General features: G+C 43.3%; 1 long non-coding RNA gene across 1 annotated transcript; it reads left to right on the top strand.

Annotated features, from left to right (window-relative positions):
• Positions 1 to 13,678: 13,678 nt before the first annotated feature.
• On the top strand, positions 13,679 to 14,028 carry LOC311122119. Its single transcript, XR_014612387.1, has 3 exons — positions 13,679 to 13,736; positions 13,833 to 13,895; positions 13,963 to 14,028. It is a non-coding gene; the product is annotated as an uncharacterized lncRNA (long non-coding RNA).
• Positions 14,029 to 14,294: the final 266 nt, after the last annotated feature.

Below are 14,294 nucleotides of genomic sequence, written 5' to 3'. Positions count from 1 at the left end.
GATAGATGGCAGCATTTGGGCAAAACTGAAAGCGCGAACCACCGCATTTAACCACGGCAAGGTGGCTGGGAATGTGGTCTAATACAAACAGTGCAGTTACGCCCTCTGTAATGCAATCAAACAGGTAAAATGTCAGTACAGAGACAAAGTGGGGTCGCAATTCAACGGCTCAACATGAGACATATGTGGTAGGGACTCCAGACAATCACGGATTACAAAGGGAAAACCAGCCACATCGAGGACACTGATGTCTTCTTCCCGGACAAGCTAAACACCTTCTTCGTCCGCTTTGAGGACAACACAGTGCCACTGACACGGCCCGCTCCCTAGGACTTTGGGCTCACATTCTCTGTGGCCGACATGAGTAGGACATTTAAGCATGTTAACCCCCATACAGCAGCCTTAGCCGTGTCCTCAGACCATATGCAGACCAGCTGGCTTGAGTGTTTACGGACATATTCAATCTCTCCCTATCCCAGTCTGCTGTCCCCACTTGCTTCAAGATGTCCACCATTGTTCCTGTACCCAACAAAGCAAAGGTAACTGAACTAAATGACTATTGCCCCATAGCACTCACTTCTGTCATCATGAAGTGCTTTGAGAGGCTAGTTAAGGATCATGTCACCTCCACCTTACCTGACACCCTAGACCCACTTCAATTTGCTTACCGCCCCAATAGATCCACAGACGATGCAATCGCCATCACATTGCACTCTGCCCTATCCCATCTGGACAAGATTAATACCTATGTAAGAATGCTGTTCATTGACTACATCTCAGCCTTCAACACCATAGTACCCTCCAATCTCATCATTAAGCTCGGGGCCTTGGGTCTGAACTCCGCCCTGTGCAACTGGGTCCTGGACTTCCTGACGGGCTGCCCCCAGGTGGTGAAAGTAAGAAACAACACCTCCACTATGCTGATCCTCAACACAAGGGCCCCACAAGGGTGTGTGCTCAGTCCCCTCCTGTACTCCCTGTTCACCCATGACTGCGTAGCCACCGCCTGTTACGGCAACTGCACCGCCCACAACCGCAGGGCTCTCCAGAGGGTGGTGTGGTCTGCCCAACGCATCACCGGGGGCACACTGCCTGCCCTCGAGGACACCTACAGCACCTGATGTTACAGGAAGGCCAAAAAGATCATCAAGGACATCAACCACCCGATCCACGGCCTGTTCACCCCACTGTCATCTAGAAGGCAAGGTCAGTACAGGTGCATCAAAGTTGGAACCGTGAGACTGAAAAACAGCTTCTAGCTCAAGGCCATCAGACTGTTAAATAGCCATCACTAGCCGGCCTCCATCCAGTACCCTGCCCTGAACTTAGTCACTGTCACTAGCCGGCTACCACCCGGTTACTCAACCCTGAACGTTAGAGGCTGCTGCCCTAAGACATGGGATCACTGGTCACTTTAATAATGGAACACTGGTCACTTGAATAATGTTTATATACTGTTTTACTAATTTCATATGTATATACTGTATTCAACTGTATTTTAGTCAATGCCACTCCAACATTGCTCGTCCTAATATTTGTATATTTCTTAATTCCATTCTTTTACTTTTAGATTTGTGTGTATTGTTGTGAATTGTTAGATACTACTGCACTGTTGGAGCTAGGAAGCATTTCGCTACACTTGCAATAACGTCTGCTAAATATGTGTATGCGATTTGATCTGCATTGCTTGCTGTTTGGGGTTTTAGGCTGGGTTTCAGTGTAAGCACTTTGTGACATCTGCTGATGTAAAAATGGCTTCATAAATACATTTGATTTGAAATTTGATATGAATAAGCACACAATACAGAGGATTTTTTTGTAAATATATTAAACATTTTATTCCAAAACAGTCACATTGTTGTAGCAGTGTGATGTGTAACTTCATACATACTCTATGCTGTGTTGTAATTGTATTCACCTGTAGAAACACATGGCTGTACTGTTAAACCCCTAAGGGCCTGGGTTTCTACTGAGCTAACATATGGAATTGTTGTAAGATGATCATACCAAGGATCATTTAGCTGCTTGATTTTAAATTTAAGGACCCCTGTTAGTATAAAAAATATATAAACAATTATTTGATTAAACATTGAATTTGACTTTACTGCTATTAGCCCATAGAAACACATTTAATAAAACAGATAGCCCAAAAATAAATCAAAAGGAAGTATGTTTTCAAGTGTCTGTCCTACGTGTACCTAAGAGATATACAGTGCCTTCAGAAAGTATTCTAACCCCTTGACATATTCCACATTTTGTTGTGTTACAGCCTGAATTCAAAATGGATTAAATTGATGTTTTTCCTCAACAATCTACACAAAATATGAAAACATTTTTTGAGACATTTTTGCTAATTTATGGAAAATAAATTAAATATCTAAGTATTTACACCCGTAACTCAATACTTTGTAGAATAACCTTTGGCAGCGATTACAGCTGTGAGTCTTTCTGGGTAAGTCTCTAAAAGCCTTTCACACCTGGAGTGTGTACCATCTGCCCATTATTCTTTTAAAAATTCTTCAAGCTCTGTCAAATTGGTTGTTGATCATTGCTAGACAACCATTTTCAGGTCTTGCCATAGATGTTCAAGTAGATTTAAGTCCAAACTGTAACTCGGCCACTCAGGAACATTCGCTGTCATCTTAATAAGCAACTCCAGTGTAGATTTGGCCTTGTGTTTTAGGTTATTGCCCTGCTGAAAGGTGAATTCATCTCCCAGTGTCTGGTGGAAAGCGTGTGCTTAGCTTCATTCCGTTTTCTTTTTATCCTGAAAAATTCCCCAGTCCTTAACGATTACAAGCATACCCATAACATAATGCAGCCACCACTATGCTTGAAAATATGGAGAGTGGTACTCAGTAATGCGTTGTATTGGATTTGCCCCAAACATAACACTTTCTATTCAGGACAAAAAGTGAATTGCTTTGCCACATTTTTTGCAGTATTACTTTAGTGCCTTGGGTCCCACTTTAAATGACATGTAGCTTATAAAGCCTTCATAAACACTACATAAATGTGTTACAAATCATCTATAACCATATGTCATGCTTTATAAAGAGTTCATAAATGTGGCATAACTGTGTGACATAACCACCAATGTTAAATGTGACATAACCCACTATGTCAAATATGACAAAATCTGTGCTTTATAGGTGGCATAATAAAGGCCTTGTGAATCATATTAACTTGAGGCTTCACAAAGCATTTATAACCCTATCATGCATCTTGGTAGAGCATTGCAATGCCAGGATATTGGGTTCGATTCCCGGGACCATCCATACGTACAAATGTATTCACGCATGACTGTAAGTCGCTTTGGATAAAAGTGTCTGCTAAATTGTATATATTATATTATATTATATTTCACTAAAACATTTCTAGGATGGCCCAACCTCTTTCCATTTCATTTCCATTTACGTCATTTAGCAGACGCTCTTATCCAGAGCGACTTACAAATTGGTGCATTCACCTTATAGCCAGTGGGATAACCACTTTACAAAATGTATTTTTTATTTTTTAATTTTTTTTGGGGGGTGGGGTAAGGGGGGGTAGAAGGATTACTTTATCCTATCCCAGGTATTCCATAAAGAGGTGGGGTTTCAAGTGTCTCCGGAAGGTGGAGAGTGACTCCGCTGTCCTGGCGTCGTGAGGGAGCTTGTTCCACCATTGGGGTGCCAGAGCAGCGAACAGTTTTGACTGGGCTGAGCAGGAACTGTGCTTCCACAGAGGTAGGGGGGCCAGCAGGCCAGAGGTGGATGAACGCCATGCCCTCGTTTGGGTGTAGGGTCTGATCAGAGCCTGAAGGTACGGAGGTGCCGTTCCCCTTGCAGCTCCGTAGGCAAGCACCATGGTCTTGTTGCAGATGCGAGCTTCAACTGGAAGCCAGTGGAGTGTGCGGAGGAGCGGGGTGACGTGAACGAACTTGGGAAGGTTGAACACCAGACGGGCTGCGGCATTCTGGATGAGTTGTAGGGGTTTAATGGCACAGGCAGGGAGCCCAGCCAACAGTGAGTTGCAGTAATCCAGACGGGAGATGACAAGTGCCTGGATTAGGACCTGTGCCGCTTCCTGTGTAAGGCAGGGTCGTACTCTCCGAATGTTGTAGAGCATGAACCTACAGGATCGGGTCACCGCCTTGATGTTAGCGGAGAACGACAGGGTGTTGTCCAGGGTCATGCCAAGGCTTTTTGCACTCTGGGAGGAGGACACAACGGAGTTGTCAACCGTGATGGCGAGATCATGGAACGGGCAGTCCTTCCCCGGGAGGAAGAGCAGCTCCGTCTTGCCGAGGTTCAGCTTGAGGTGGTGATCCGTCATCCACACTGATATGTCTGCCAGACATGCAGAGATGCGATTCACCACCTGGTTATCAGAAGGGGGAAAGGAGAATATTAGTTGTGTGTCGTCTGCGTAGCAATGATAGGAGAGGCCATGTGAGGATATGACAGAGCCAAGTGACTTGGTGTATAGCGAGAATAGGAGAGGGCCTAGAACTGAGCCCTGGGGTGCATTGACAACATTGGACCTGAACTCAACTTCCCCCAAAATGCTGTGCTGCAGGATGACACACATTCTAAAGTGCAGTCATGCACAGCAGAAAACGTTGTTAGGGCCTTTTAAAATCTGTATAACATCTGTTTAAATGTTTTGCCTACTTCTGTTTTTTTCCTGAATTCCGTTTTCTTGTGTTTGTTTTTCCAGGTTTCGGATTTCCCCAAATTTTTCTTGTTTACCACATTTTTTTTCACACTTTTTTAAATAGAAAAACAACAACATTGGATTTTCTGTGTTCACAACTATGCTTAAACCACATCAGGGGATACCTTTTGAGGTCTGGGAAAAATCTAAGAAACTTAGTTTTTTTGTGTGTATTTGTCCTTTAACTGAGTGATTATGCCCTGTTGTTTGGTTAGCAGGTTTTCTGTAGTGCTGTAAACTCACATGTGATGTGATTCGGCCGCCAATGGAACGGATGGAGTAAAAGCCCAGCAACACTCCGTATTATTCAGAGCCCCATGAAATGACACCACATATACATTCTACAGACCCTACTGAGTTTTCCCTACAGTACTTTTACTGAAGCACCCAGAATAGTTGTTGCTCTATGCCAGTAAGTATTCCATATACAGTGAGTCATATTGGGGACATTTATTTTATTTTATTGTAAACCCCATATTTAATATAAATGTCACTTAAATATTAACAAATATGAATCATTGTTAATGTTTAGACAATTATTTGTAATATATCATGAATGGTTATTGACACTTTTCTACTATTAAGTGGGGCACTTTTATTTAGAAATTTTCAGAAATTCCGTGACCCGAAAGTACTTTTGTAGCGTTGCTGAAGAGACGCTGATCATGTGATGAGTTCGCAAATCAAATGCCCACTTGTGCTGCCACTGGACAGCCCAAAGCAAGTAAGTTAACTTTTATTTCTTGTAATTTAAATTAGTTTGTGGTAGTTAAGTGTTGAGTTAGATTACATACTGTAGATACCTTCATCGTTATTTCAGATTATTTCAGACTTCAAAGCAATTGCTATCGAGACGAAATTTTGCTAGCTAGCAGGCTCAGCTAAATACAAATCCCCCTAGATGCAGTCAAGTCTCATAGTCAGGTCATGAGATTTGTAAATGAAAGAGGAATATGTCAATATAAAATATACATGTAAATATAATAATACGAATTGAATGGAGTTTCCCATCTTCACATTAAGAGTTTCCGGGGCAGCACAGAAATGCCGGTATCCAGATGGTGTGACAAAGGCATTTCCTAACAGACCTGCTAACTTTCGTTGTTGTCACTTTAAGGTTGGAACCAACATGCAGTACCTCCAGCAGACAGAGAGGCAAGAACCATTTGTCCGGCAGCTGAGGGGACAAGCTTCACTATTCACAGCCCTATATGTAATGTTCAATGTAATTGCATTGCTGGACTTTTTGAAACTTCATGAGTTTGTATTGTTTTAAAAATGTAGAAATAAAAGGAAATGTATGGTTTAAACATGTCTTTCATGTTTATTTGCTTGAGCTGTTAGTGATAATTCCCTAAGTGTTAATACATTTGTGTTTACATAGTTAAGCCTTTATACATGTGTTATGAATGACCGAAGGTGTCTGACTTTACAGTAAGTACAGCGTCATAGGACATAATGCATTTATGTACTGTATGTGTTATCAATGAATAAAGGGGTCTGACTTTAAATGAAGTACAGAGTCATGCGATATAGAGTCTTTATGGATGTGTTATGAATGACTAAAGGTGTCTGACTTCAAACAAAGTAGGACACTACATAACGTGTCAATAAATAGGTTATTATCCACAGGTTACTGTAGGGTGAGAGAGGCATCTAAATGGGATGATGGACTTCCAAAGCTTGCTTTTTTTTGGTGTGTGTGTGTGTGTGTGTGTGTGTGTGTGTGTGTCAGAACCAAGATTATTTAGAGTAGTCCAACCTGAGACTACCGCACCAGGTCTGTTCCCATGCTGGAGACCAGGGCTTGATTACAACCGGTTACATCGGTGCCAACATGTTGTGGCTGATCTTTCAGCGGGGGAGTGGGTGAATGTGTCAAAGACCTGACTGGGCCCAGCACCGCGTGGTATGGCTCATTTATATTGTTGTGTGCGTGTTTTGTGTACTGAGGAACATGTAATATGGTTCCAGATGAAAGCCACTTCCAATTTCTTTCATCATTTAAGTGTTTATTGATGTAACGTTGTCCCCAAGCTATACAGCACATATAAGCCTGGGATATCAACTATTCAAAATTGGCCTTAGTGGGAGTGATCATAGAATTCTATAGGACTGACCTTACTATGTAAAGTATTTGTCATCGTCACTACTTAACACAGTTCAATATTATTGCTATAACCTGCCCATTTCCACAATTGATCTTCTTAAAATGTTTGATGCGTTGATACACCAGACCTTCCGCGCATTTGGGTGGAAGTGTCTGGGAATGAGATTAGGTGTAATGTGACTAACATGACCACAACATGTCACCCTTTATAAAGTATATGTTTATATCATAGTCGATATTGTGGGTTTTGTCACATTTTACATTGCTGAGTATGTCAAACAGTTATGCCACATTTATGGACCCTTTATAAAGCATGACATATAGTTATATATGCTTTGTAACATATTTATGTAGCACTTATGAAGGCATTATAAAGGCATTATGAAGCAGTTATAAGCTGAAAGGCATTTAAAGTGGGACCCCGACGGGTCTCAAACAGGATGCATGTTTTGGAATATTTGTATTCTTTACAGGCTTCCTTCTTTTCACTCAGTCAATTAGGTTAGTATTGTGTACTACAATGTTGTTGGTCCATCCTCAGTTTTCTCCTATCACAGCCATTAAAGTCTGTAACTGTTTAAAAGTCATGCGATTTTAAGAAAGAATACATAAAAATAAATGAAAAAAATTAATAAATAAGAGCAGCAGTAAAATAACAATAGCGAGGCTACAGTTGAAGTCGGAAGTTTACATACACTTAGGTTAGAGTCATTAAAACTCGTTTTTCAACCACTCCACACATTTCTTGTTAACAAACTATAGTTTTGGGAAGTCGGTTAGGACATCTACTTTGTGCATGACACAAGTAATTTCAACCAACAATTGTTTACAGACAGATTATTTCACTTATAATTCACTGTATCACAATTCCAGTGGGTCAGAAGTTTACATACACTATATCGACATAACCTGAAAGGCTGCTCAGCAAGGAAGAAGCCACTGAATCTGAAGAGATTTCACCCCATGCTTCCTGAAGCACCTCCCACAAGTTGGATTGGCTTGATGGGCACTTCTTACCTACCATACGGTCAAGCTGCTCCCACAACAGCTCAATAGGGTTGACATCCAGTGACTGTGCTGGCCACTCCATTATAGACAGAATACCAGCTGACTGCTTCTTCCCTAAATAGTTATTGCATAGTTTGGAGCTGTGCTTGGGGTCATTGTCCTGTTGTAGGAGGAAATTGGCTCCAATCAAGCGCCGTCTACAGGGTATGGCATGGCGTTGCAAAATGGAGTGATAGCCTTCCTTCTTCAAGATCCCTTTTACCCTGTACAAATCTCCCACTTTCCCACCACCAAAGCACCCCCAGACCATCACATTGCCTCCACCATGCTTGACAGATGGCATCAAGCACTCCTCCAGCATCTTTTCATTTGGTCTGCGTCTCACAAATGTTCTTCTTTGTGATCCGAACACCTCAAACTTCGATTCGTCTGTCCATAACACTTTTTCCCAATCTTCCTCTGTCCAGTGTCTGTGTTCTTTTGTCCATCTTAATATTTTATTTTTATTGGCCAATCTGAGATATGGCTTTTTCTTTGCAACTCTGCCTAGAAGGTCAGCATCCCGGAGTCGCCTCTTCACTGTTAACGTTGAGACTGGTGTTTTGCGGGTACTATTTAATGAAGCTGCCAGTTGAGGACCTGTGAGGCATCTGTTTCTCAAACTAGACACTAATGTATTTGTCCTCTTGCTCAGTTGTGCACCGGGGCCTCCATCTCCTCTTTCTATTTTGGTTAGAGCCAGTATGCGCTGTTCTGTGAAGGGAGTAGTACACAGCGTTTTACGAGATCTTCAGTTTCTTGCCAATTTCTCGCATGGAATAGCCTTAATTTCTCAGAACAAGAATAGACTGACGAGTTTCAGAAGAAAGTTATTTGTTTCTGGCCATTTTGAGCCTGTAATTGAGCCCACAATTGCTGATGCTCCAGATACTCAACTAGTCTCAAGAAGGCCAGTTTTATTGTTTTTCTAATCAGCACAACAGTTTTCAGCTGTGCTAACAAAATTGCAAAAGGGTTTTCTAATGATCAATTAGCCTTTTAAAATGATAAACTTGGATTAGCAAACACAACGTGCCATTGGAACACAGGACTGATGGTTGCTGATAATGAGCCTCTGTATGCCTATGTAGATTTCCAGCTAAAATAGCAATTTACAACATTAACAATGTCTCCACTTTATTTCTGTTTATTTAATGGACAAAAAAATTGCTTTTCTTTCGAAATCAAGGACATTTCTAAGTGACCCCAAACTTTTGAATGGCAGTGTATATATAAACTCCAGTCTAACTTTATCAAAAGCCTTTTCAAAATCAGCTATGAATAGCAGGCCTGGTTTCCCAGATTTTTCATAGTATTCTATTGTTTCCAGTACTTGCCTTACATTATCTCCAATTTATCGGCCATGTAAAAAACTTGTCTGATTAGAAGGAATAATGTCCAACAACAACTTTTTAATTATATTCGCTATACATTTTGCTAGAATTTTTGCATCACAACACTGAAGTGTAAGGGGCCTCCAATTTTTTAAATGGACAGGATCTTTATAACACCTGCTCTTTCCATGACATAGACTGACCAGGTGAATCCAGGTAAAAGCTATGATCCTTTATTGATGTCCACTTTAATCAGTGTAAATTAAAGGGTTAAAGGTTAACAGGTTAAAGAAGGATTTTAAAGCCTTGGACATTTGAGACATGGATTGTGTATGTGTGGGTAAACCGGCAAGACAAAATACTTAACTGCCTTTGAACAGGGTATGGTAGTAGGTGCCAGGCACACCGGTTTGAGAGTGTCAAGAACTGCAACGCTGCTGGGCTTTTCACACTCAACAGTTTCCCATGTGTATCAAGAATGGTCCACCACCCAAAGGACATCCAGCCAACTTGACATAACTGTGGGAAGCATTCTAGTCAAGATGGGCCAGAATTCCTGTGGAACGCTTTCAACACCTTGTAGAGTCCATGCCACAACAAAGTAAGGCTGTTCTGAAGGCAAAAGGGAATGCAACTCAATATTAGGAAGGTGTTCCTAATGTTTTGTACACTCAGTGTATCTTTAAGCATGGTCAAATTAACGCATTAAACCAGAGACAGAAAAAGGAGAAAAAAAAATCTTTGCATAACAAGATACAAACAGGCCGATAATTCTCTTTTAACAAGATGAGTGATCATGGCCTTTTTCAAGGAGTGGAAGCAACGCAATCAATGGTGGTAATTTAGCACCCTGTGCGTAGTAGCTGTGTAGCTCTGTGCGTAGCTCTGCCAGCCGCTGTAGTTCAGTCAGACCCTTCATTTATCAAACTGACGCCTTGCGCAAGACAGCGCCATTGCCTGAGGGCCAGGCGTGCGGGGAGAGAGGAAGGGAGGGAAAGAGAGAGAGAGAGATGGGGGAACGATAGAGAGCATCGAGAGAGAAAACTGGAAAGCTAGAAAGGACAAGGAAGGGGTAAAAGAAGATGGGGAAAAGGGAGAGGTGGTAATTCAGAGAGAAGCGAGAGAAGTTTCTATTCTCTCTCTGCCGTCTCTCGCTGCTGTCAGGTAAATGCCACTTCTTTTTTTTACAGATGAGGTTGTGGACGCTGGAATTTTGAATACCATTGCATCCTTCCTCCTCCACCTCCTCCTCCTCCTCTTCCTCCTCCTCCACCTCCTGTTCCTGGTGGCAATATACTTCCTTTATGATCTTTGATATTTGCAGGGCCACCTTCAACTAATGATCCTCTTCCTCTAGTCATTATCTCTCTGACCCTTACTACTGCCAATCAACTAATTGGATCCATAGGGAGAGCTTCTATTCGGAGGAAGAACCATGTACTGGTCCCATGAAATGTACAGATGTAGGATCTTAATGTGACCAATATTGTCACAGGAAAATAATCCTGCAGCAACAGGATTTGAACGTTTAGACCAACATGTTGCTTGATTGGTTAGGCTATTAGCTGGCCAAAAGTAGGCTACATGGAAAGAGAGATATTGTGAATATAACCGTGCATTAATGTTGGTTTTTAGTGAATGCAAGTAAATCACGAAGCTTGTCTGCAATTCCTGCGGTGCAAAAAATTATTGTCACCAAAAGAGTGATCAAATTAGGATCCTACAGCTGTAATCTAACTTGACCCCATGTCTATTACTGCTAAACAAGAACCCTTGCTCTGATCACCCTCATATAGTTCACATTCCAAAAGCTGTTAGCGGCACACCTCTTGATCATGGTGATATAGAATAAACAATAACAGAAGTGGTATCTGTTTAGCTAATTTTCCCCCAACATTGGACACCCCCTAACTTCGGACACTCTCTAGCGGTTGGAGGACTAAATCACCTCGAGTTCAACATTTAAATGGACTGGAAAATAACGGTAAATTTTGCGACTAAAGACACCCTTCTAGCTAGCTGACCACCGATTTTCATTGCAAATTCTGTAAGTTATGTTAGGTTTTGAGAGTTTTCAAAAAAGTTATATACATACACATTTTGTGGGACACGCTGTATATTGTAAAATTCGACTGCGCGACAGACCACACCTCATTTAATATCCAACTTTTTACCTCTGAAATATAGCTAACGGACTTTCTAATGTTGCTAGCTTAGTTGCTAAATTTTGATAGAACTGCTAAGTAAGCAAAAAGGAAATAAATTGTAAGCAGTAGATAATACATATCATGAAAACAGCTGAATGTTGTCAAGCTTGACCTTTTCAGAATTGGAGTCCTTTGACGGGGGCGTTTTACACAATCTGCAAAAATTTATTTTGAACTTTGAACCATTAACTTTTTGACACCTATCACTGTTGGCTATGTTTAATCTTACAACGGCTACCTATAGGCAGTATTTAGTCTAATGTTACAATGTATGCATCAATATTAAACTAATTGGGACACTAATTTTCATTACAGATAACATCAAACAAAAAACGTGGGTACACTTTGTTATTGTGAAAACTTTCATCACTTTTCAATGCCTTAGCTTTGAAATGTAAGTGTTTATACATATTCAGATTGAGTTATCTTTCTAAAATGTATATAGTATGCCAAGTAATTTAGCTACATGTATTTACCACCACAGCATGGAGAAAGTCAAGAGGAAGCAGTGGAGTGAGGTGGACATGTTCCATGCCATGGAGGACTGCGGGGCAGGGATGGCTATCCGCCAGGCTGCCAAGGTTAGGCATCTTTTGTTTTTAGAAGATTACCACGTGTATGTGAATTGTATCTGCTAGTAACAGTTGTATTTTCTTATCTACCAAGGTGCATGGTGTACCTCAGCAGACCCTGGCGGACAGGCTGAGTGGCCGGGTGACCCATGGTTGTCGCAGTGGACCACCCACATTGCTTGAAAATTCTCTGGTGCAGTACTGTATCTACTGCGCCAGCCACGGGTTCCCCTTTACCAGACAGAGGCTGATGAAATACGCCAACAAAATACGCAGGTATTTGGTGTTCTATATGTTTATGTATGTAAAATGCTGGACTGACTGTTCTCAATGTGTGTGATGTAAATGTGGACGTGTAAGGTGATGTCAAAACAAACATTTTCATCATGGATGGACAATTACATATTCTCTTCTATTGTAGGTTTTGGCACCCAGGGGAAACAATCCCGCCACTGGGAAAGAGGTGGTGGGAAATGTTCAGGAGGAGGCACAAGAACCTGAGCATGAGGAGGCCGGACACCCTGGACAGGGGGAGAGCTGAGTGTGCCACACGTTCGATGATGGACACCTTCTTCACATTTATCATCTACCCCAAGTGTTTCCCCGGTGGCCACTACACACTGGGAGGCCCCCCCCCAAGCCTTGTATGGACGGTCAAACAGTGGCTACATTGACGGGGACCTGTTCAGGAAGTGGTTTCAACACTTCATTAAGCATGCAGTGAAGGAGCGCCCTCTCCTTCTCCTCTTCGATGGGCACAAGAGCCACATGGACCCGGAGGTGCTCGCGGCGGCACTAAGGGAAGGGGTTATACTTCTTTGTCTTCCACCACACTGCACCCATGTCCTGCAGCCGCTGGATGTGGCATACTTTGGCCCTTTAAAGAATTTGCCAGAGTATTCCGCTACCCGTACCAGCGATGCAAGGACATGCGCTATGTGGTGGAAGGGTTTAAGAAGTGTGGCCTCTTCCCTTTTGACACTTCAGCCATTGAAGGGTCCTGTTTAATGCCGTCTCCGTCCCTTCCCGGTCCCACCACCACCTCTCCTGGAACCAGCAGCACTGTGCCGTCCATCAGCACCTCCTCCCCAGTGACCACAGGAGGACCCTCAGCCCCTGCTCCAGTCCAAGCCCCTGCTCCAGTACCAGCCCTAGCTCTAGAAGAGCACCCCCTAATAGCGAAGGACCTGGGGCACATCCTTACTGTCCTGAAGTATCGGCTAGATCGATACAGAAGACTCCCTGTGGTCGCCACATGCCTCACCAGGGAGGAATACACCCGCCAGTGGCAGGAGAGGGGTGAGAAGGAGAGGGCCGAGGCAGAGGAGAAAGAGCGTTGGGCAGCCCTCAGAACACAGAGGGCACAGGAGAGGGCTGCCATGGATGTGACCATTGACGCCATCGCCTCTGCTGGGCCCCCTGCTGGAACCACACCTGACAGCTGCATCACCACTGCCAGTGCCTCCCAATGTGCAACACCTGTAGGAGCCGCCGGAGTCCCCAGCTGCAGAAGAAGGCTACGTGCCTACTCTCCCGGCCACACCATCGTCGGCCCCTCAACCCCACCATTACAAACACCAGCTCCTCCAAGCCATCGTCGGCGGTTTTGTCCACCACCACCACGATGCACACCACCCCCCCCTGTCTGTCACCACCAACACGCCCTCCTCTGGACCAACTGCCTCCTCCGTCTCGCCTGGTCACAACACCATAGCAGCCTCGTCTGGTGTCCCTGCCCCCTGCAATTTGAATACAGCCACCTCCACAGGTAAACACATGTTAAATTACAAAAAAAAAGACTGTTATCTGTTTTATAAAACAGCAATGTTAAAAAAAAAAAGAATCTCTCTTTACATATCTACAGTCCATAGCACCAGCCCTCAAGTCATCTCCACCTCCTCCAAAACCTCTGCAGCTTCCTCCAGAGGTATTGAAGTTGAAAAGGGTTTTGTTGAAACATGCTCAGTCTAACACTACTTTTTCTCAAACTGCAGCACAGAAAAGGAAGAGAAAAGCTCCACCGGTCACGTCTGTCACGCCAGCCATGGCACTACTCTCAGGTACTTCATAATCTGTTTTTCTCTCTCTCAGTTGTACCTTTGTGACCTCTGGAGCTCATTGCCTCCATCTCTACACTCCATGCCCAGTGAAACCCTCTCTCACTCGGCCTGAGACTGCAGCTCACTCCCTGGATGGCCTGGGCTCCAGAACCACGACCACCAAGCCCACACTCCCTGCCCAGTGAAACCCTCTCTCACTCGGCCTGAGACTGCAGCTCACTCCCTGGATGGCCTGGGCTCCAGAACCACGACCACCAAGCCCACAC

The sequence above is a fragment of the Coregonus lavaretus genome (genome assembly GCF_964263955.1).
Source record: "Coregonus lavaretus genome assembly, contig: HAP1_SCAFFOLD_3233, whole genome shotgun sequence".
In the NCBI taxonomy this organism is placed as follows: Eukaryota; Metazoa; Chordata; class Actinopteri; order Salmoniformes; family Salmonidae; genus Coregonus; species Coregonus lavaretus.
The sequence above is the reverse complement of the archived record's forward strand: the minus strand, read 5'-3'. Positions and strand labels throughout refer to the sequence as shown.